A 25,914-nucleotide genomic window follows, 5' to 3' on the forward strand; every position below is an offset into this window, starting at 1 on the left:
AGTGAAGTCCCATAAGATTTCACACACATTTAAATATTTGAATTTCTGCATGACCCGCTAAAGTATCAGAACATCGATGTTGCCGATTACCCCCTATGTGGATGTTTACTGCGCAGCAATGGTTTTGGGGTTATTGCTGTACAGCTTGTCTTTAATACAGTCCCACAAAAAGGAGTCGCATATGTTCAAATCCGGAGAATATGGCGAACAATCGAGGCGCATGCCGCCTCTGGGAACACCAGGAACAGAGTGCGGTGGCCATAGTCTCTTCCAGGATATCGAAAACTCTCCTGCGTCGATGGGGTAGAACTCCGTCTTGCATGAAACACATCTTATCGAAATCAGGATCATTTTGCATGATGGGGATGAAATCATCTCCAAAACGTTCATGTACCGTCCGGTAGTCACTGGGCCAGCAAGGAATATAGCATCGATTATTCCGTGACTGGACATTGCACTCCACACAGTCACCTGTTGAGGATTAAGAGACTTCTTCATCGTGGAATGCGGATTCTCAATTCCCCAAACGCATCAATTTTGCTTGCTGACGAAGCCCTCCAAATGAAAGCGGGCTTCGTCGCTAAACCGAACCATACTGCTCATACAAATTCCCATGATGTCCTGAGGCCAATCGTGCAGTTTGAACGTCCTAACGCAAACCGTTCAGAATTTACGACGATTTTATTTCATTTAGTTCAGTAATTTTCGCCCTGTATGTGTTAAGCCGGCGCGCACGAAACGGTGAAGTAGTGTCCAAACAAACACGAGCGCTCACTCCGCTGCGAGGACACAAACAGTACGTCCGCACTTACGGCCGTGCCAAAGTCAAACTGCCTCCGCCTCGGTCATCTGAGCATGCCTCCTCTCTAGTAGAAATTTCAACACACCGTACACTACAGATGCAGTGTCCTACATCCATTATCCCCTGTTTGCTGGCAGCTGTTCGTCTGAGTCGCGCAGGGGTTCAGACGACTGAATGCATCCGCACAGAAGATATCATTGTGACGTCAATTTCCTTTTAGATACATATTTATATGTGAGGTGTTCCAAAGAACAGATACCACACATACAAATATGTATGGAATATTTGGCGTTATCATGAAATATACGAAACACTACCACGGGAGAAAATGTAGATAATTGAAGGCCTGTATAGTTAACTACAATTCCCTGTAGAATTATGAAACACTTTTTATGTTCGAACATTACGACCATTTAGAAGAACTTAAAGATCCATTAGATTTGCGTAAACAGAGATCTATATGTACAGCTTGCTAACCTCAACTCAGTTTGACGTTGTGTTAGATCCAGAGTACTGTAGACATTCAAACTGAAGCCGCTTCCCTCGACTTCCGGGAATCTTTCAGTGCAGTTTGGTTTGCTGAGTAATATATGAGCGTACCGAGTGTCGTACAAGAATCGTGATTAGATTCTCGACTTCGAAGGTCACAGAACTCTAAAAGGCACGAAATCGTCACATGTAAGACTAACTTCCGGAGTACCCTAAGGGTCTGTTTGATTGTTATATGTGAGTGAGGCGATGGATAAGGTAAAAAGCCCCGTGAAACTGTTTGTTGTAATGCTAAGATGCATACGAAAGTTTCAAGGGCTGAAAACTGTAATGGAATGCAGGCTGACCTACGGAGACGAGACATTCGCTGAAATTTTTGAGAGCTGATCTTCAACGTAAATCAGTACAACGTACTGATCATTTCTTTCGGGTCTCAGTCTTTTGACTGGTTTGATGCGGCCCGCCTAGAATTCCTCTCCTGTACCAACCTCTTCACCTCCAAGTAGCAGTTGAACTCAAATTATTCAGTTATCTGTTTGCCATATCCCAATCTCTATCTCGATCTCTCCCTTCTCTACAGTTTTAACCCTGCGCAGCTTCCTCAGGTACCATGGAGGTTATTCTTTCTTGTCTTAACTAAAGTCTTACCACTCTGTCCCTTGTTTTTGTTAGTGTTTTCAATCTATGCCTATCCACTCTAATACTACGAAGAACTTCCTTATGTTTTATCAGTGCACCTAATTTTCAACATCCTTTCATAGACCGTATCTCAATTGACTCGAGTCTCTTCTCATTCGTTTTTACCACAATCCATGACTCAATTTCATACACTGCAGTGTTCCAAAGACACATTCTCAGCAGTTTTTATTGCTAAGTAAGGGTGATGTTTGATGCTAGTGGACTTTCTCCACGTGTGACACATACATACACAGTTACACTCGGTATTCTACATATGAGCGCCTCGGCCTACAAAGGGAGTAACTGCTTCCATGCGGAGGTTGGGCAAATGCACGACCCTGACAAATACTCCCTCATAATCTGTAATAAGGGTGGGTCGTACGTCATCACACTTAGCCCTGTAGCTAACGTGGTTGAAAATGAACAGGCTTCACAAGTGATCTTGCAGCAGAAACTGTAAGAGTGGCAAGCTTGTGAACTAAACATAAATAACACTGATTCATCATAAATAATTGTGAGATATCGCTTAGAACAGGTAACAGTAGGCTACACCAACGATTTGGATGGTCTGGTTATTCATTCACCCATATAAAAAACACAACAAATAGAATGGCGACCGTGAATGAGTTATGCAAATATACAGGGGGATTCTAATGCCCCTACCAACATCGTTTTATGCAACCCGCGATGTTATATCTGGACTTCAAAATCCATGCGTGGGATTTTCACATTCTCTCGCCCGCTACGAGCAGACTATTAGTCTTGCAGAAAAATAAACAAGGAGCAGACTATTACTCTTACAGAAAAAATAAACAAGGATTTTTTCTATGAAATTCAATGTAGTAAAATTTTTTTCCTGGTATCCATTTCCGCTGGAGGCAATGGTTTTCGAGTTATCAAAGAAAAATGTACAAAAATTACCTTCAAAAGCAACTTCACCCCTAAGCTGATCACTCGCCAGTAAGGATTTATAGTATTATATTCGTGGCCCTTGCGCCTACCACTTTATAAAAATTTGCGACTACATGAACTCACTAGCATTTCCCGGTAATCGATCTTTATTGGTCTCTATCGTTTGGGACGTTACACAACCATAATAGTAGGCTATTTCGTTAACATTATTGATTTAAACATGTCCTTCAGGGAAATGAAAGAAAAATGACTTTTGTAAACTTCACGCTAAAACTAATTACGTTGATAATTCTATCCAAACCTAACTCTTACAAGCACAGTAATCCCGTAATCAGAAGTTCTGAACACTACAACGATGAAACTGTTTATATCACACAGTTTAAATTCACATAATTGTCATGTAAATTTTAAACAGACGTAAATTTTACCATTTTCTAGTGCTCGGCTAGGTCGGTGGCGCAATTAGGCCAGTCAATGAAGACCAAAAACAGCAACTAATGAAAGTAATGCAAGCAGTCGTAATTTTTGTACAGCGGTAGGAAATGAAAGTAATGCATGCAGTCGTGAAGGAGACCCGTGAACAACGTACTGGAAATCTTGACAGGCGGTGGCTGAGTGTGGAAGTGCGGGTGCGTTTGAAGGTCACTTTCGTCCTTTTTTCTTGAATAACTCAAAAATTACGGCCTCTGGCGGAAACGAGTCCCAGTACAAAAACATAACTAAAATTTCCTAGAAAAAGCCTGTTCATTTTTCTCTTTTTTAGGACCAATAGTTTGAGCGTAGATAGCGAAAGAACATGAAAATTTCGCGAGTGGTTTTTGAAGGCCAGGTATAACATTATGGGTTACACAAAACAACATAGGCAGGGGCAGCTGTATCACCACATAGAATTAAATAAAGTGACAATGACAGTATGTCTGCTGCAACGTTTGCGTGTTTGCTATTCAAATGGGGGAAATTTCCCTCAGTCAAATATTCATTGCAAATGCGCGTATTATAATGACCAATAGCGCATGAAGTATACGTAAACCAACACCCAATCCACACAATTTCCTTTCAGTAGCACGTTACACAAATTATAAATTTTCTTAAGCATTAATAATATCTATTAGGCTTACCAGTAATAAATATCAAATTCTTTCAGGCTTACAAGTCGCAAATATCAAATTCTAAGTCCTGCGCTGCTCAGCTGAGATCAAAGACACAGCAATTTTTACTAAGCGCAAACAAAACTTAACGTATGACCGGCTACTCGGCGCCCATTTTCCATCACTTTACTACCCAAGCACACATATAAGATACCGAATCGCCGTCGCGGAACAGAATGACCACCAACATGCCTAAATGTGGCTATGTTATCATGAACGCATCAAAATATAGCAAAATTAACAAACAAGTCCACCAAGCAAGTCAGTAATTTATACTGTTAAATACACATTGAAATTAGTGCTCACTTCGCTGGCGATTTCCGATCACACAAGGAACATAAGACTAATGGTTATTCATAAACAATGGAAGCACATAGTATGCTAAAACGTATTTAATACGACGAAGGAAACATATTAATCCTGGAACGACACTGTGGGTTTGTGGGGGCTCAGTTTCGTGCTTAGCGCTCTCTGTTCATGTGCAGTTTCAGCGCAGGCAGTTGTCGTTCTGTGAGAGCAGTTGTGTTGACAAGTTATTTACCGTGCTTAGGTGCGTCCTTCGTGAGTATCGTTAGTCGAATGCGATACCACAGTGTGATTAATGCTTCGGGCTCTTATCGGGATTGTTTCTTGCTCTAGTGTAAAGAATGAGGCACAGACTTTGAAGGAGTTACACTTGAAGAATTGGCAGCTAGTGATACATGTTCATCTGATACAGAGTTCAGTGAACTGGAAAGTACTGAATAAGATAATATTGTCAGTGGCCAAGAAGAGATGATGATTTTGCAACAGGATCAGCAGATAAAGACGAAACAATGTCTCAAAGAAAGTTATTTATAGACGAAATTTATATGAGTGATACAGACCACCATTCCACTTAAAGAAAACCAGATGGGAATATGTCTAGACGGTAAAGAAGATAAAGAGCAAATTTAGCCGGAAGTGCAACTTGAAATGCATAAATACGTAAATGGATTAATATGCATTATACAGGGTGAGTCACTAACTATTCCTACCAAGAATAACTCCGAAAGTATGATAGGAGCTGAAAAACGTGTGCGACAAATGTTGCGTGGGACAATGGGGGCCACAATATGACGGTTTTTTGTTGCTAGGTGGGATCCCTTCAGAGATATGAAGGTCAACTTTGATTTTTAAATGAGATGCTACAGTTTCGTGCTTATTTTCTGATAGCGGCTATCGTGACGAATCCAATTATGTGTAACAGTAAGGTCTTTGAAGTTCAACGAAGGGCACAAATATGGCATGAACGTCCGTTCGAAGTTACGACCACTGATATCAATGCAGTGCTGCAATAACCTTATCAGGGGTTGACTGGTATTCCTTATCACTTCTGCTCTTATCGAATTACATGCTCTGACAACTCTCTCTCGCATATCTTCAGGTGTAAATGGAATGTCCTTATAAACAATGTCTTTTACGAATCCCCACGATAAAAAATCCAGAGACGTCAAGTCTGGCCGGCCATGACACATCTCCCCCTCGTCCAATCCTACGATCTGGGAATTGTCTCTGCAGCTCATTTCTAGCCAACAGCGAAAAATGTGCCGGAGACTCATCGTATTGATACCACATTATGTTCCTTGTTCCTAAATATATATTTCTTCCAATAACAGACCTAATGTTTCTTGCAGGAATGTGGTGTACTTCTTACCATTAAGATTTCCTTCGACGAAGGAGGGCCTATAATTCTGTCCTCCAGAATTCCATACCATACATTCTCCGACCACAGTTTTTGGTGCGCAACTTTCCGCACCAAACAAGGATTTTCAGTTGCCCAATAATGCATGTTATGCAAATTACCATTTCCATGGTTCGTGAATGTAGCCTTGTCAGTAAATAAAATCAAATTAATAAATATGTCATCCCTCTGAATCTGAAATTGAGCCCATTGCAAGAATTCAGTGCGACGCATACAATCCGTACCAGTTAATTTTTGGTGGAGATTGATATGTTAAGGAGGTTATTTATGGCTATGGAGAACACGAACAACACTATTCTGGCTCATGTCAGATTCCCTTTTGATTTGACGTGAACTAACACAAGGATCTCGAACCACAGTGGCAACAGTACCAATTTCCGTTTCCTCGTTAGTAACTTTCCTTTGCCAGATATGTTTCCGATGCGTTAAAGATCGAGTTGTTCTCAATTTATCACACACATATTTAAATGTACGACGTGTAGAGTGAGTACATTGAGGATACCTTTAAGTGTATAAGTCAGTAGCTGTCACTGAAATTTGTTGGCATTCTCCGTAAATGAGAAGCATATAGACTTGTTCTTCGAAGGAATACATCATTCACATTCGCTTCATTGGACGATACTAGTCTTACCGTCCCTATTAGAGTTGCATTGCGAAACCCGTCGAATGGTGTTTACATGTCTATGGCACGTTAGATGGGTACGCTGTATTCGGCGAATATTTACTATTTGCACGATATACGGGAGATAATTGTCAGAGCATGGTCTTCGATAAGTGCCGAAGTGATAAGAAATACCACTCAATCATTGATAAGAAGATTGCAGTACTGCATTGATACCAATGACCTTGACTTTCAAAGACATTACTGTTACACGTCATATTGTGGCCCCCGTTATCCCATGCAACATCTGTCGCACATGGTTTTCAGCAACTATCATACTTTCGAAGTTATTCTGGGTGGAAATAGTTAGTGACTCACCCTGTGTATCCACATACAGTGAAGAAGATTTTTTTTCCAGGAATAGATGATAAAAATATTGTTTTATCGTATTAAGCTAAATAAAGCTTGGCTTTTTAGTGTTTTAGTCTGGCAATGAATAAACCCTTTAGTTTCTGCTTTATATCAATCATACTCTTGTAACTATAAAAACAGATGATAAATGCTCGCCTTCATAAGTGAAATAGTTTTAAAAGTAATTTGAAGAGTATATACGGTGTTTAATTTTTGGGATCGCGAGCAGTCCCACATTGGGGAACGTGTTCCGAAAAATTCAGTTTGGTGCCAAGGTTAAATGTAGGAATAGAAATTGACAAGCGTTATTCGTACGGAGCGCATTTTCGTGTTTTTTTATGGTGGTTTCAGAATATGCGTAAGCTTAACCTCATCCAGCTGACGCGTTGTTATTAGTAGAAAAAAGTTGAAGTCTGTGGCACTTAACACGTGAACTGATTTCTGGTGTGACTATCGTTCGCCAAGGCACAAGGAGCGGTAGTGTGGCGAAGCTATATCTTTGATCCCCAGACGAAATCCCCACCACTCACTTTGAAAGCACGTTGGGGTGACCTGTGACTATGCAGGACGGACTAGAACGATGAGAAATAAATACTTAATTAATTAATCAGCCTAAGAACTATAAATGTTGGAAAAAGAGCAATGTTATGCGTGCTACATGCTGTACTCATTGTAAGTGTATGTGTGGAGGAGTCGTCGTTATGACACATCTGCGTAATTATCTGTGATTAAAACACACTATAATTTGCCTGTGTATTAGTTAATGACTAGATAGTAACTGTCAGTGACCTGTCAGTGGTTGTAGCTAACCCGTCAGCTATTGTCTGAGGCTTGACTGTAAGTTTTGCTCAGTGCACTGACTAGTTATTAAATTTTGAGGCGTTATGTAATAATGACCATGTAGTTGTGCCAGTGTAACTTCAGTAATAATTATGTTTGCAGTGGCAATGCACTCACCTCACTGTCGTGATCACTGCAGTGTATTTATACTTCTTGAAGGACGTTCTTACGATGTATTGGTTAATTTCGGAATTAGCATCCGTAGCCATTTGTCCTAGTAGCTACAGCCATAGCCATTTGTTCTCCAATCTGCGAAGTACTACCTACATCTTTACCGTATTCAGCTCCTGGTGACACTCCACCGTATCCCTGTTTTACCGTTTAAGGCAGAAGCCCAAGCGACCGCTCATTCATCTACCTGTTCGTCGCCGGTCGGTGGTAGCCGCACTTCCTGATAGGGCCATTTCGGTTTAAAAAATACGATCTCTGACAAACTGACAATAGATGTTATCTTTCACGGAATGCCCCCTATTTCAGTGGTAACCCGCCTTTTATGTTCTCCTTGCTTTGTCCATTGTGCTTTACTTCGCTTCCAAGGTAGCAGAATGCAAGAGGGTTGGAACTTTAATGGTGGCAACTATTTATTTACAGTTCGAGTTTCAAAGTTTTACTGACCTTCAAAATAGTCAACAGAATTGTGTCTAACTCGTTGCCAGCGATATGGAAATCGTAGGATACTCTTAGCGCAGCCAGTTGTGTTGACAGTTCGAGTGGCGCGGTCTATTGCCAGACGAATTTGTAGCAGTTCTGAAGCGAATGCCGTGAAGTGTTTCGTTTAGTTTAGAAGTCGAATTGAACATACGAGAGCTTAAGTCAGGGGAGGGTAGTAGGTTGTATAGCACTTAGCAGCCTCATCAGTCAAACAAATCAGTAACAGCTTGCACTGTACGTGCCTGAGCATTGTCCTGTAAAATGATGGTCAGGTCCAGCAGAAAGTATCATTACTTCTGTGTCTAAGCTGGCCGTAGGCTGCGTTCCAAAAATGAACAGCATAGAGAGAGAAGTGATGACACTTCTGCAGGACCTGACCATCATTTTTGCGGGACAGTGCTCAACCACATACAGTGCATGCTGTTACTGATTTGTTTGACTGATGAGGCTGCTAAGTGCTATACCACCTACTGCACTCCCCTGACTTAAGCCCTCGTGAGTTCAACTCGATTTCCAAACTGAAGGAAACACTTCACGGCATTCGCTTCAGAACTGCTACAAATTCGTCGATCAATAGACCACCCCACTCGAACTATCAACACAACTGGCACTGCTAAGAGTATCCTACGACGTCCACATCGCTAGCAACGGGCTATACACAATGCTGGTGACTACTATGAAGGTCAGTAAAACTTTGAAACACGTATATATTTTGTACGAGCCGTTAATAAATAGTTGCCACTATTAAGGTTCCAACCCTCATATTCACTTTATCTAATTCGCGGCCCTCGTCCTCGGTATTCTCATCTATCTTCGGTTTACTGCCAGTGCAAAGAGTATGATTATTAGACTTTCCGTCCCATTCAGCACGTCTCGTAGCTTTTACTCACTTGCACTGAGTATGTTAATGTCATCAGCAAATCTTATCATTGGTATTCTGTCACCCTGAGTTTCAATCTCTGCTTCTTTTATTTCCGTCCTTGCTTCTTCGATGTACAAATTGGGATGAGGGACGACATACTCCATCCCTGTCTTATAAGCACCATAATCCAAACATTTCTTACTATGAACCCTCGGTTGTTGTATACATTGAGCATAAAAAGGGCGACCGTATAAAACAAGTTATAGAAAAATGCAAATGCCACAGTGAGGCATTGTGGAAGTCTCTAAAGAATTGTAACTCATTCCCAAAGGAGTGCTTTATGAAACATTTGCGGGGACGATTCTTAACTACTGCTCTCAGTCTGGGATCCTTGTCAGTTAGAAAAAAGGCAGTTATTTACCAGTTGCTTCACCAATTATTTAATTTTGTGACGTACGTTTCGGGTTATTAATCCACTGTCTAGCGTTGCAGCGAAACACGTTACTGTGCATGATCTCACAAAACTAAATAGCTAAGAATTTGCAAACGTTAGAAAAATTAACTGTTATTAGTAAGCATACAAAATTTTGGATTCACAGTCGTTCTGTGCTACGGTACATCAATAAATAGGTGGCACATCGATTTATAGTTGGGTGGAATGTAACAAAATTTTTATGGGCAAGAAGTGAAATTTGACAGCGTTAAGAACTTGATTAACTCGTCTGCTTGTTCATTTAGCAGCTGTGCAGTATCAATCTGTTAGTGTCTCTTGATCAGCAATATCTCAAGCAGTGTTAGTGTCTTTGGATTGTGTCCAGAGTGCTCTACGAGAGCCATCATGAAAACAAGCTGAAAGAGCAAACAGTGTTCAGTTACACTCTACTGTTTGACGCTGCCATATTTGACTGTTTACACATAAATGTTTCCTTAAATTCTATTCAGCTGTAAATCAATGTACTACTGATTTCTTTGTATACTCGTATTTTAGTGTCCTGGTACTCATAAATATATTACTTTGTATATTAAGTTTTAGTAGTTCCTGTAATGATTGTTAATTCTTTGCTATGTAGCTTTGCGGCTTTAGGAACAGTAACTCTGCCACTGTTGCTAGAAACTGAGTAATTAATAATCTGAAATGTAAGTCATAAAAATAAATAATTAGATAAACAAGTGAAAATAAGTAAATAAAGCAAAAAGAATGTATCATGTGGGATTAGTTAACGAAATAAAGAAGATAGAAAAAGGAGCAGCACTTCTAGTCACAGGTTCATTCTCTAAGTTGTAAAGGAGACCAGCGGTTCGTGCTACAGGGGAGTGGTTAAGTATGATACAGTGGTGTGCTGTTCAAATTCTGAGTGCATGTATGACAAAAATTATCAGGCAAAATGTTTACTCACCACACATACATCTCATGAACACAGAATTTATACTCTTAGACTCACGGTGATAGTGTTTCTCTATGAACATCTGTTTCAGACGTAACGGCAATGTTATGAGCAAGATAGATTGTTACTAACCGTAAAGATGATAGACTGATTTGGAAACAGACACAATGAAATGACTATTACACATTAGCTTTCGGCCAGAGCCTAGTCCACGGAAAAATATGCACAAATTCACACAAGCAAGCACGCAAGCAAGTACGCCTCACGCGGTCATACGTGTGAGAGTGGGTGTATATGAGTGTTTTCTTTTCTGGAGAAGTTTTTGGCAGAAAGCTAAATGTGTAGTAGTCTTTCCGTTCGGCATGCCTGCAATTCAACATGCCATCTTTATGGTGAGTATCAATCAGTCCCTTTCATAATATCGATGGTATTCTTACCGGGGATTTCCATTGTACTTTAGACATGTCATTGATTATAAAGCTATAATACAGTTTACTGGTTCATATTGAATTAAGAAGCCTGGCTGTGTTTCTGTGAACTATTTCGTTTCATCTCTTACGATTTTATTTGAAGTGTCTGTTTTATGGTATACCAAATAAAACGTTTATTGTAAAATGTCTATCGGGCGGCCTGTTCTTGCTTAGTGAATAGTTGTCAGGTCACCCAATTTCCACACACCATTCACGAAAGCAAAAACAAAAAATGGATGATAGTGGTAATGTAGCGTCACGAAATTTGCACTGCGGCACTCATATTTCTCCCGTCCAAGCAACACTCGGCAAAGAAAACAAAGAATATGTAATCTACATTTTTGTAAATTTCTGTGAAGTGTAAAAACTGATCACTCGCTTTCTGTTCTTGTTTCCTGTCCTCCTAACGAGACTGTGGTGGAACGAAGTCCATCCCGCGCATACTACAGACGGTCCGTAAAGCCGTTCGTTATACGCTCGCGCGATGCGATATTACGATGGCAAAAGAGCCAACTTCGTCCTAGCGGGGATTCAGTGGACATTATTATCTCCTTGCTATGAGATTGTAATGAATATATTCTTTCACTGTAATCATTTGAGGCTAAGTTGCTGCTGTAATCAGACACTGCTTAGTTACTGTAACAACTTTTGTACTTAACAGTACACAACTATTGTAACTAAAAGTAATTAGATACGTATTTAACTTCATGTAACGGCGTTTCGGGGGGAATAGTAAATATTTTAGAAGATGGTAGCATGGGCAGATTCGAATAAGACCATTCATGTGTCCTATTTTTAATGTTTGCGAACTACAGCTGGCTAAAGAAAGAACTTTTGCCCTCGCGTGTTGCTTCTCCATTTTCTGTAGTCCTATGCAGCCAATTTGAAAGTTTCCCAGAGCACCACCAGATGTCAGCGCAACAGAATTACTGCGTAGTAATAAGTCATCCTTTTTCTGTATACATAAGGTGCGTCTGAGCACTGCGTAGAGCTCTGTGATACAGACGACTCTCCGTTGTTGTTCCCGTGTAGTGATTTGTCAAGATGAAGGAAATCGAGATTCTAGCAGTGACTATGTACTTTACAAAGGAACGCAGAAAAGCATATGAAATTCACGCCGATCTTCGGAACTCCGGAGGACACTGATCCTTCATTTATAGTTGTTGTTAAGTAGAACAAACAAGTTTTAATTTGAATGGGAGGGCTTAGATGGTGATCTACATAACGCTTAATCAAGATGTGCCACAGATTCACACGATACTGCAATGTGCATAAAATGGTTACGGAGAATAGTCGACTCAAAGCGTGGGAAATTGCTGAAGCCGTGTGGATCTCATTTGAATGAGCAAATCACGTTTGAGCAGTGGAATTGGATAGCAGAAAATTATCTGCTAGATGGATGCCTCGACTCTTAATACAGTATCACTAACGCTTCAGAATGGATATGTCCAAAGAATGTTTGACACGTTTTCAGAGCAACCGACAAGATTCTTGGCGCCAGATTGTGACTACAGATGAAACTTGGGTCTCACTACCATACTACAAAGCAACCGTCAAAGCATTGGAAACATATTTATTCACCACTGCCATATTAAAGAAAAGGCAATACTGTCAGCGTGAAAGGTATGGAGTCAGTTTCCTGAGATGTGGAAGGGATTCTGCTTGTCAAAAAATGTGTGTGAAATCTTGTGGGACTTAACTGCTAAGGTCATCAGTCTCTAAGCTCACACACTACTTAACCTAAATTATCCTAAGGACAAACACACACACCCATGCCCGAGGGAGGACTCGACCCACCGCCGAGACCAGCCGCACAGTACATGACTGCAGCACCTCAGACCGCTCAGCTAATCCCGCGCGGCTGCTTGTCAGAAAACTATGTAATAAAACAGCATTAGCCTCCTGGACCAACTACAGCAAAAGATATGAAAAGAAGGCAGGCTAGGTTATGCAAGAAGAAAAGTCATCCTTCACCAAGACAAAGCGTGCCCACACACGTGTCTTTTTTTTTATGTCAGTTACACATCTGGCGTGGTTCCTGGGTCTCCTGCAACGCTAACAACCCGCAACGTATCACCGCTATGCGGGTCATCGCTCCAGCTCCGCAGGCGCATCGACCGAAATCAAGCGAACATCACCTTGCCTGCAGCAAGCACGCTAGTTCCGGGGGTACCCACAAGAACAGTAGAGGCCGTCACATGTACAGACCTTTCGGGGCATCCGCCGCTCCATTTTCCTCTGCCAATCCGAACTAATAACTGTCTAGTATTCATCCGCCACTCTGATAGAACTGCCTTTTCCCGGCGAGCAACAAGTTGTTACGTCTCCGACACAAGTAGAAGGTTGCCGGCACACAGCCGCTGCCCAGACTGAACGTCGCCCTTGCCACCCGGGAATACTGTGCATGGCCACCCGCTGCTCTGGCCGTGGACTCTGATGCTGGAACTCCATGTACTGCTTGTTAGATGGGACTTCCATTTTTTGCCTACGTTTGATGTCGAAGAAGATTGTCGTTTTCGTTTGTAAGAGGACTTTTCACAAACTGTCTCACAGAAAGGTTACTTTATGTTTCCCAAGAACTTTAAGTTGCCAAAGAAGTTATTCCTTTATTTTCGAGAAGGACTTTTCTTATTTATTTCGAACTGCTACGGTATTACAGAACTTACATTTGCGGACGTAAACTGATTGTGTCAGTAAATTGATTTGTGAGTGTCATTACTGACTTCCTGTAAAAGTGCCCCAGTCCGGGACACTTCAGCATCAACTACAAACTGAGTTGTTGCCACACACACGTTATTCGCCTAATTTAGCTCCAATAGAGTTCTGTCTACTCCCTGGGCTCAAAAAATTTCTGGGTTGGCAGAGATTCTCTTCAGAGTAAGAACTAACAGCCGAAGTTGACAGGTACTTTTCAGGCCTGGAGGAATATAATTTTCGAGAAGGGCTCAGGGCACGGGAACATCGGTGGACGAAGTGCATTAGTGTACAGAGAGACTACATTGAAAAATAAAAGAGCTTTATTGATATAATTCATTATATTATTATTAGTTATTTAATTAAAATTTTCTTTAATTATTTATTACTATAAATAAATAACCTTTATGTGTGATTTTATTTTAATTACTGGTTTTGTTATTGGTATTAGTTGTTCTAGCTCAGTTCCTTATTTCCTTTTTTCTTTACTCTCCTGGAAAATTGGAAAATATAAAAATTTCGTTTTAAATACCACAGGAGAGAAGGAGATGTATTCCGCAGCGGCGATCTCGCGGAAATTCCTCGTCGGTTAGTGCTCCACCTGAAATCTCTAAAACCTTTACTCGCTACGCAGATCATTCGGCACAACTGTCTGCTATGTTTTTTGATGAGTCTGGATGATAGACCCAACAATTTAGCAAGTTAGAGTTTATTAATTCGGAGATAATCTCTCGAAGAATTCTGACCGTGAAAAATGCAGGTTCGCAGTATTGTTCCAAACTTCACATCCGAGCGATCTACGTGTCGTAATATCTGTACAGTGATAATTAACTAATTTCAGTATGGAGATATACACATATACCTTCAATTCTTGATGTTAGTTATTGTATTTTGTTTTGGGCAAAAAACTGTTTGAACATTTACTATGTACCGTAATGGCATCTCACAACAATACAATATCTCTCCTCCTCTCACACGTTCGGTCTCTCAGTTTCCTTCACAAAGAGTTCCCCAAACAAATGTTTGGTTCGATTCTCGCAATTGGTATATGTCGTTCACCAAAATATCAATTTTTCGCACCCAAATTATTTTGCATAGATTGCTACACCATATTATTTATGTTTATAGTAATGCAAACGCATCTGCTGCTCTTGGAGAATACGATATCCCAACAGCAGAGTTAGTAGTGTTTATTCGTGTTTTTATTAAACTGTTGAGACTGGTGCAGTGCAAATGGGTCGTATTCTATCTGTAATCGAAAATGAAAAGAGTATGAATGAATTATAAAACATTACTCCCTTAGGAGAACATAGTCCTTTAATTATTAAACAAGGAATCGCTGCACGTATCGGGGCTCTATATACAAGAATAAGGCGGAGAAAATGTACTCACGACCACCTATGTCTTCACCATTTAACAGCAGAATCCTGGTGATTCCGCACCTGCGAGAAGAAGATGAAGGCAGACAACAGGAATTCTGTCATTTCCTAGCTTCATATCACCGAGTAATCCCACTAATTCTGTTAACTATTGAAGCTATTGCCACTTATGACGATGTCGATAACACTCGTAACTCACACCGATGGTCCAGCGAATATCCTTCACTTCTTTGTGGAGACTTTCAAAAACTCTTCTATTTGATTGTGTACTGTGGTATGAAAGACATTCAGATGACTGGGCCTCTTGTGTTACCGAATCGTCTTTCAGCGCCCGTTATCTCGAGTTCCTTGAAAAATGAGCATCCATCATAAGGGAAAAGGCTCTTCCAGCATTACGGGGCACCTGCACGTTGTAGTCGTCAGGTTACATATCATCTAAATTCATATTCCTCAGAAAGTGCATTGGCAGAAATCGTCACCTTTTCGGCCGCCATGGTGCCCTGGCCATTGGAAATCGCTGAAAGACAAAGTCTACAAAAGGAAAGCTAACGTAAGAGACTAATTAATAGTTCGTATTGTGAGTAGTGCTGCCTCCACAAAAGAACGCTAGCATTACATCATAAGAGCTATTTTTGTTATTGACAAGAGAATTCAGAAATGTAGGAATGTTATTTATGGAAGTAAACTTTTAAATCAACTGTTTTTCGCAACAATTCATGGGTTTTAGACCACGATAATGGACATAATCACACATGGTGTCTTGTTCGCGAATTTTTGGCTGAGGTCAGTACTATAATGGTGCCACAACTTGCGTATTTGTCAGACTTAACCTCAAGTGTCATTTGTTTAAAAAAATGTAGGAAACTATGAAGGGTTGTCGCTCTAGAATCGTAAATGAGACTAAAAGAGCCTCGCTGAGATACCTAAAAATCGAGTTCCAGAGGTATTTTGGGGATTAAGGAAAGCGCTGGCATGAGTGTAAAGCACATAGTGGGGACTATTCTTAAGGGCATAAAATTAGTCTAGACGTAATAAAAATTTTTTCCGAAAAACACAAATTCCCGTTGTTTTTAGAATACATTTTGTATGCTTCTCCTGTAAGATGAGCTCACTGGAGCCAAAGTAATTTCACACGCAATGGAGGAGACCAAATAATGAGGGTGCACCTTTATCAAAAGCAGCAGCGGCAGAATACGTTTCACGTAGAACAGTTACGCCCTGGGCAGCGATTGTTTCCCTGGGAGGTCACACGGGAGATCACAGCACGCAGCAGGAGGCGCAGGCGGTTAGAGCGCGCTGTTAACACAGGCGAGAGTCAACTCGGCCTCCTGTGTTTGCGTGTTTAGTGTTCACTGTTTACCCCCTGCGCGCGAGAGTCTACTCGCGCTAAGTCACTCGGGCAAACTATGTTCTATCCCCCGTGCTGGTGCGCAGGCGGGGTTGCAAGGTGAGGTCTCGCGAGTGACTTAGCCGGCACTTGCTCTGTGGGCTGTGCGAGTGTAGAATACATTGCGTACTACCACAGTCTGCGGGCGTTCGACAGAGGCAGACGTAGCTCGTAGCTGAAGGCTCTAAGGCGGAGCAAACGCAACACATATACTCCTATTAAAGGAAGTTTTTAAAATAGTATCACAGAATTTAAATTGTCTGGAAGAATTTCGGATATTTTTCACAAGTCTTTAAATAAGGACAATCAACTTTTTTAGAACTGTTGATTCGGAGCGATGATTTTTAAACAGTTAGTAGCTAGACGTAACGATATGCTGGTTATCTCTACGTAGCAGAGGCTTCGGGGCATGGATTCTATGGAGTACAGTTCTTACGGACATCGAGAACGTTCAGCTAGCTGAGCCTAAGAGAGTCGCATCAACGAAGGAGAATGCAATGGTTCTCGAAACACAGTGGCTGTACCTATTTCATAATTCGATGAGCCTTTAAATGACGTTTATTAGTAATAGTTTGATTGACTTAAAGATACCATTTTGTTTCTGGTATGGCCACTCTGTCCACTGCCATAAGAACATGTCATGTTTTTAAGTGTTTCGCTAGTGTGCCGTAAAATACGGTAAAATATTTGTCACCATCTAGTGTTTGTTTAGGCAACGGCCTTGCCGCAGTGGATACGCAGGTTCCTGTCAGATCACCGAAGTTAAGCGCTGTCGGGCGTAGCCGGTAATTGGATGGGTGGCCATCCGGGCCGCCATGTGCTATTGCCATTTTTCGGGGTGCACTCAGCCTCGTGATTCCAATTGAGGAGTTTCTCGACCGAATAGTAGCAGCTCCGGTCAAAGAAAACCAAACTCACGACAGGGAGAGCGGTGTGCTGACCACACGCCCCTCCTATCCGCATCCTCATGTGAGGACACGGCGGTCGGATGGTCCCGATGGGCCACTTGTCGCCTGAATACGGGGCGCTTTAGTGTTTGTCTGATGAAATGTGTTATTTGCAATGTTTTTTTTCTGTCTCTTGAGGTGCTGTGGCATACGTGTCTAATTTTAGCCAACGTTTTATGATGTTTTATAGCACAGTATATGAAAGCTCACGCATCAGCAAAGTAGCAAACAGTCAAGATCGGTAGGCCTACCCAGACCACAAAGCGGCAGACGTTTTTGAAGTGTGGTAAAGGTGTTGTGTGTGGATGTAGTATGGCGCTGGAGGAGAGCGGTGATTCACCTATCTGGTTTGGCGCCAAAAGTATTGTTTTAATTAGTTATATTCAGCGACGTCTCGTGAATACTCAGTGTAGGTGTCCAGAAATTTCAGATTCATGTGAAATTAATAGCATCTGCTTGATAACAGCCATACTTATCAACATGTTTAAACAGCTACAGCCGCTGCAAATAACAATAACAATAATAATAATAATAACAAGCGTTAGCTGCCTAACAAAAGAAGAAATTGTTTTTGTTGAATTTTATTATTTTGTATGTAATGACGTACAGTTTAGGGCAGGAACGAAATAACACGTAACCTTTTGCCACTCTCCGTCTCAAATTTATTTTTAAGTGAGATATTTCGTGCTTTTTTATTTTGTCGGACTGATGTACAAGATCCCTAACAAATGTGTTGGTCCACGAATTAACTTCCGGGCTGATAATCAGACATTCCTACCTTGCATCACCACATTGCTCACCTCTTAGTTACATGTTTACTTTTTTTTTTGTCATCAGTCTACTGACTGGTTTGATGCGGCCCGCCACGAATTTCTTTCCTGTGCTAACCTCTTCATCTCAGAGTAGCACTTGCAACCTACATCCTCAATTATTTGCTTGACGTATTCCAATCTCTGTCTTCCTCTACAGTTTTTGCCCTCTACAACTCCCTCTAGTACCATAGAAGTCATTCCCTCATGTCTTAGCAGATGTCCTATCATCCTGCCCCTTCTCCTTATCAGTGTTTTCCACATATTCCTATCCTCTCCGATTCTGCGTAGAACCTCCTCATTCCTTACCTTATCAGTCCACCTAATTTTCAACATTCGTCTATAGCACCACATCTCAAATGGTTCGACTCTCTTCTGTTCCGGTTTTCCCACAGTCCATGTTTCACTATCATGCAATGCTGTACTCCTGACGTACATCCTCAGAAATTTCTTCCTCAAATTAAGGCTGGTATTTGATATTAGTAGACTTCTCTTGGCCAGAAATGCCTTTTTTGCCATAGCGAGTCTGCTTTTGATGTCCTCCTTGCTCCGTCCGACATTGGTTATTTTACTGCCTAGGTAGCAGAATTCCTTAACTTCATTGACTTCGTGACCATCAATACTGATGTTAAGTTTCTCGCTGTTCTCATTTCTACTACTTCTCATTACCTTCGTCTTTCTCCGATTTACTCTCAAACCATACTGTGTACTCATTAGACTGTTCATTCCGTTCAGCAGATCATTTAATTCTTCTTCACTTTCACTCAGGATAGCAATGTCATCAGCGAATCGTATCATTGATATCCTTTCACCTTGTATTTTAATTCCACTCCTGAACATTCCTTTTATTTCCATTATTGCACAGATTGAAGAGTAGGGGCGAAAGGCTACAACCTTGTCTTACACCCTTCTTAATACGAGCACTTCGTTCTTGATCGTCCACTCTTATTATTCCCTCTTGGTTGTTGTACATATTGTATATGACCCGTCTCTCCCTATAGCTTACCCCTACTTTTTTCAGAATCTCGAACAGCTTGCACCATTTTATATTGTCGAACGCTTTTTCCAGGTCGACAAATCCTATGAAAGTGTCTTGATTTTTCTTTAGCCTTGCTTCCATTATTAGCTGTAACGTCAGAATTGCCACTCTCGTCCCTTTACTTTTCCTAAAGCCAAACTGATCGTCACCTAGCGCATACTCAATTTTCTTTTCCATTCTTCTGTATATTATTCTTGTAAGAAGCTTCGATACATGAGCTGTTAAGCTGATTGTGCGATAATTCTCGCACTTGTCAGCTTTTGCCGTCTTCGGAATTGTGTGGATGACGCTTTTCCGAAAGTGAGATGGTATGTCGCCAGATACATATATTCTACACACCAACGTGAATAGTCGTTTTGTTGCCACTTCCGCCAATGATTTTAGAAATTCTGTTGGAATGTTATCTATCCCTTCTGCCTTATTTGACCGTAAGTCCTCCAAAGCTCTTTTAAATTCCGATTCTAATACTGGATCCCCTATCTCTTCTAAATCGACTCCTGTTTCTTCTTCTATCACATTAGACAAATCTTCACCCTCATAGAGGCTTTCAGTGTATTCTTTCCACCTATCTGCTCTCTCCTCTGCATTTAACAGTGGAATTCCCGTTGCACTCTTAATGTTACCACCGTTGCTTTTAATGACACCAAAGGTTGTTATGACTTTCCTGTATGCTGAGTCTGTCCTTCCGACAGTCATATCTCTTTCGATGTCTTCACATTTTTCCTGCAGCCATTTCGTCTTAGCTTCCCTGCACTTCCTATTTATTTCATTCCTCAGCGACTTGTATTTCTGTATTCCTGATTTTATCGGAACATGTTTGTACTTCCTCCTTTCATCAATAAACTGAAGTATTTCTTCTGTTACCCATGGTTTCTTCGCAGCTACCTTCTTTGTACCTATGTTTTCCTTCCCAACTTCTGTGATGGCCCTTTTTAGAGATGTCCATTCCTCTTGAACTGTACTGCCTACTGCGCTATTCCTTATTGCTGTATCTATAGCGTTAGAGAACTTCAAACGTATGTTTGTACTTCCTCCTTTCATCAATAAACTGAAGTATTTCTTCTGTTACCCATGGTTTCTTCGCAGCTACCTTCTTTGTACCTATGTTTTCCTTCCCAACTTCTGTGATGGCCCTTTTTAGAGATGTCCATTCCTCTTGAACTGTACTGCCTACTGCGCTATTCCTTATTGCTGTATCTATAGCGTTAGAGAACTTCAAACGTATCTCGTCATTCCTTAGTACTTCCGTATCCCACTTCTTTGCGTATTGATTCTTCCTGACTAATGTCTTGAACTTCAGCCTACTCTTCATCACTACTATATTGTGATCTGAGTCTATATCTGCTCCTGGGTACGCCTTACAATCCAGTTTCTGATTTCGGAATCTCTGTCTGACCATGATGTAATCTAATTGAAATCTTCCCGTATCTCCCGGCCTTTTCCAAGTATACCTCCTCCTCTTGTGATTCTTGAACAGGGTATTCGCTATTACTAGCTGAAACATGTTACAGAACTCAATTAGTTTTTCTCCTCTTTCATTCCTCGTCCCAAGCCCATATTCTCCTGTAACCTTTTCTTCTACTCCTTCCCGTACAACTGCATTCCAGTCGGCCATGACTATTTGATTTTCGTCCCCCTTTACATACTGCATTACGCTTTCAATATCCTCATACACTTTCTCTATCTGTTCATCTTCAGCTTGCGACGTCGGCATGTATACCTGACCTTTCGTTGTCGGTGTTGGTCTGCTGTCTATTCTGATTAGAACAACCCGGTCACTGAACTGTTCACAGTAACACACCCTCTGCCCTACCTTCCTATTCATAACGAATCCTACACCTGTTATACCATTTTCTGCTGTTGTTGATATTACCCGATACTCATCTGACCAAAAATCCTTGTCTTCCTTCCACTTCACTTCACTGACCCCTACTATATCTAGATCGAGCTTTTGCATTTCCCGTTTCAGATTTTCTAGTTTCCCTACCACGGTCAAGCTTCTGACATTCCACGCCCCGACTCGTAGACCGTTATCCTTTCGTTGATTATTCAATCTTTTTCTCATGGTAACCTCTCCCTCGGCAGTCCCCTCCCGGAGATCCGAATGAGGGACTATTCCGGAATCTTTTGCCACTGGAGAGATCATCATGACACTTCTTCAGTTACAGGCTACATGTCCTGTGGATGCACGTTATGTGTTTACTTTTACTGACGCTTAATTGATTTCGTCACTTTCTCAGTCAACTGATCTGATCTGGAAGGCCCTAGTTCCTTTGTGGCTAACCTTGTATATTGGCACTTAAAAATAGATTCAACAGCGTTCATGTTGACACTGCACACGAAATCCTTTTCCCGCACAGTGAAGAAACAACTCGGAACACAAACTGCCGTTTGTGGAAATTATTAAATCCAAATAGTAATGTCTACCAACACGCTCACTTGACGAGAATACAAATGAGGCACTGAGAACCATAAGTGCCTAAAGCACACCGTTGTCGATTCCATATTTAAGTGAGTAATAAGGGAAATCAGTGAGACAGCTTTTCGTGACAATATACAATGTGGGCCCACAGCCCAGATAAACTTGACCAACCATAAGATCAACAGATGCCAGAAGCATGAATAAATACCTCAATCTCACAATAGACGCTTCCCAACGCCTCAAGTGGATTTCTGAATGATGACATCAAAACTTAATATACTGTAGCTCAATTACACACCCACAAAATTGTTCAAATGGCTCTGAGCCCTATGTGACTTAACATGTGTGGTTATCAGTCCCCTAGAACTTAGAACTACTTAAACTTAACTAACCTAAGGACATCACACACATCCATGCCCGTGGCAGGATTCGAACCTGCGACCGTAGCGGTCGCGCGGTTCCAGACTGTAGCGCCTTTAACCGCTTGGCCACCCCGGCCGGCAATGTTTTTTACAATTTCACCTATTTCTACTTTGGCAACATTTTATTTTATGATGTTGCTGCATTTATATATTTCATTCTAATGTTCTGGGCAATTTTAAAATCACAAAATACATCTATCACCAAGGGGATTAAATGTTTAACAACCTGGAATGTAAAATTATGTTCTGCACAACAAGTTCCCAGTTCAATCTCTGCTTCTTTGACTGCTCTGTTACCTGCACTTTCACTTCTGTTCTAGATACGTTTACAGTTACGTACAGAATGGCCACGAAAGTTTTCACGAACTTGATATGGTTTCGAAGCTGAACACGTTTGTGTAATTTGCACTTTCCACATAGTATTTCCACGTTACGCGCAACGCATCTACATTTGATGTCATTACTGTAATTTGACTGAAGCGTCCCTTGAAGTTAAGGTCACTTATCCACTAGTCTTGAAATTTATTCCTTCTGCAAACTTTTGAAAATTTTGTGGTAAGATCTTGTGGGACCAAACTGCTGAGATCATCGGTCGCTAAGCTTATACACTGCTTAATCTAGCTTAAACTAACTTATGCTAAGGACAACACACACACCCATGCCCTAGGGAGGACTCGAACCCCTCATGGGGGGAGCCGCGCGGACCGTGACAAGGCACCCAGACCGCACGGCTGCCCCGCGCGGCTCTCGAAACTTTCTCACAGCCTTCTTCTGGCATTAATTCACCACGAACTCTCCTTTTCTTTAGGAGTACTTTGTTTGCCTTTCATTTTACACACTAATCATACGTAATACTAAAACGCTAATATGGCCAGTTCTTACTATGCAGGTATACTTCCACTGAGACAGGGAAAACACAGCTGTATGGGAAAGTAACGCGCTAAAGCTGCACATTCGCAGGGTAGGTTCTACAAACAGGGGAATCTCTGTCAGTGAGCTCGATAGAAGCAGGGGATATCGGGTTCTATAAAGGGGGAATCTCTGTCAGTGAGCTCGATAGAAGCATGCGATATCAGGTTCTATAAAGGGGGAGTCCTTGGCAGTGAGCTCGCTGGTAGCAGGACACATAGGATTCTACAAACGGAGGAATCCCTGGCAGTGAGGTCACTGATAGCAGGAGGTTTCGAGAACCATTGTATTTCTTTGCAATATAGCTACAAGTCTGAAAAGTTTTTCTTAGTTTACCTATTCAGTTAATCGTTTCAAAATTCCCACGTTTTCTGAAATTATTTCTCATTTCTCCTTTTTGCCCACAAGACCAAATTTTTCCCTCGTTCAAGGGAAACTTCCCTCAATCTGTCATCCATGCTGCTTACTAAAGTGGCAGCTGCTGAGCCTTGTCCATCCTGCTCGTTGCGCCTGTGCGTTGCTACATCTACATTTACATTTATACTCCGCAAGCCACCCAACGGTGTGTGACGGAGGGCACTTTACGTGCCACTGCATTACCTCCCTTTTCCGTTCCAGTCACGTTTGGTTCGCGGGAAGAACGACTGCCGGAAAGCCTCCGTGCGCGCTCGAACCTCTCTAATTTTACATTCGTGATCCCCTCGGGAGTTGTAAGTAGGGGGAAGCAATATATTCGATACCTAATCCAGAAACGTACCCTCTCGAAACCTGGACAGCAAGCTACACCGCGATGCAGAGTGCCTCTCTTGAAGAGTCTGCACTTGAGTTTGCTAAACATCTCCGTAACGCTATCACGCTTACCAAATAACCCTGTGACGAAACGCGCCGCACTTCTTTGGATCTTCTCTATCTCCTCTGTCAACCCGACCTGGCACAGATCCCACACTGATGAGCAATACCCTAAAGTATAGGTCGAACGAGTGTTTTGTAAGCCGCCTTCTTTGTTGATGGACTACATTTTCTAAGGTCTCTCCCAATGAATCTCAACCTGACACTCGCCTTACCAACAATTAATTTTATATGATCATTCCACTTCAAATCGTTCCGTACGCATACCCCCAGATATTTTACAGAAGTAACTGCTACGAGTGTTTGTTACGCTATCATATAATCATACAAAAAAGGATCCTTCTTTCTATGTATTCGCAATAATTGCATTTGTCTATTTAAGGGTCAGTTGCCACTCCGTGGACCGATTGCCTATCCACTACAGATCTTCCTGCATTTCGCTGCAATTTTCTAATGCTGCAACTTCTCTGTATACTACAGCATCATCCGCGAAAAGCCGCATGGAACTTCCGACACTATCTACTAGGTCATTTATATATATTGTGAAAAGCAATGGTCCCATAACACTCCCCTGTGGCACGCCAGAGGTTACTTTAACGTCTGTAGACGTCTCTCCATTGAGAACAACATGCTGTGTTCTGTTTGCTAAAAACTCTTCAATCCAGCTACACAGGTGGTCTGATATTCCGTAGGCTCTTACTTTGTTTATCAGGCGACAGTGCGGAACTGAATCGAACGCCCTCCGGAAGTCAAGGAAAATGGCATCTACCTAAAAGCCTGTATCTAATATTTTCTGGCTCTCATGAACAAATAAAGCGAGTTGTGTCTCACACGATCGCTGTTTCCGGAATCCATGTTGATTCCTACAGAGTAGATTCTGGGTTTCCAGAAATGACATGATACGCGAGAAAAAACATTTTCTAAAATTCTACAACAGATCGCTGTCAGAGATGTAGGCCTATAGTTTTGCGCATCTGCTCGACGGCCCTTCTTGAAGACTGGAAATACCTGTGCTCTTTTCCAATCATTTGGAACCTTCCGTTCCTATAGAGACTTGCGGTTCTCGGCTGTTAGAAGGAGGGCAAGTTCTTTAGCGTACACTGGGTAGAATCGAATTGGTATCCCGTGAGGTCCAGTGGACTTCCATCTGTTCAGTGATTTCAGTTGCTTTTCTATTCCTTGGACACTTATTTCGATGTCAGCCATTTTTTCGTTTGTGCGAGTATTTAGAGAAGGAACTGCAGTGCGGTCTTCCTCTGTGAAACAGCTTTTGGTAAAAGGTGTTTAGTATTTCAGCTTTACTCACCCCTTTGTCCCCCAGCTGCTCGACACGGCAGTGCAAGAAGGCGGTCTGCCCCACGGCCGTTGTCACGTTACGTGGCACGTTGAAGTCGAAGTACGGCGTCGACGTGGCGTTGTCGCCGTCCAGCACCTCGTTATCGTCCAGGCCCCCTGCCACAACGCAAACACAAAAATGTTATGTAAACTTTGTGCAAAAGTCATAATTTTAACTGACACGTCTTTTAATACACACATCAAAAAGAATTTTGCATCACCTCGGTTCCGAGACTTCCGGAACCTATACAGAAAATTGGAATAGAGGTAAACATAAACATCATTTCCGCCCTTCTTATTGCCAATGTAAACCACACATTGCATGTTGTACCACCATACAGCGAGATATTCAGAGATGGTGTTCCAGATTGCTGTACGTATCAATACCTCTAATACCCAGTAGCACGTCCTCTTACGTTGATGTATGTTTTTATTCGTCGTGGCATACTATCCACAAGTTCACCAAGTTACTGTTGGTCCAGATTGTACCACTCCTCAACGGCGATTCGGCGTAGGTCCCTCAGAGTTGTTGGTGGGTCACGTCGTCCATAAACAGCCCTTTTCAGTCTAAATGGTTCAAATGGCTCTGAGCACTATGAGACTTAACTTCTGAGGTCGTCAGTCCCCTAGAACTTAGAACTACTTAAACCTAACTAACCGAAGGACATCACACACATTCACGCCCGTAGCAGGATTCGAACCTGCGACCGTAGCGGTCGCGCGGTTCCAGACTGTAGCGCCTAGATCCGC

General features: G+C 41.7%; 1 protein-coding gene across 1 annotated transcript in view; it reads right to left on the reverse strand.

Moving 5' to 3' along the window:
* LOC124795557 overlaps positions 1-25,278 on the reverse strand; it is a 621,230-nt gene extending 595,952 nt beyond the window's left edge. Inside the window, exon 1 of the mRNA XM_047259629.1 lies at positions 25,136-25,278. The gene's annotated coding sequence lies outside the window, so the exon portion shown is untranslated. The remainder of the gene's footprint in view (positions 1-25,135) is intronic.
* Between the last annotated feature and the right edge of the window lie 636 nt (positions 25,279-25,914).

This window comes from Schistocerca piceifrons, chromosome 4 (genome assembly GCF_021461385.2).
Source record: "Schistocerca piceifrons isolate TAMUIC-IGC-003096 chromosome 4, iqSchPice1.1, whole genome shotgun sequence".
NCBI lineage: Eukaryota > Metazoa > Arthropoda > Insecta > Orthoptera > Acrididae > Schistocerca > Schistocerca piceifrons.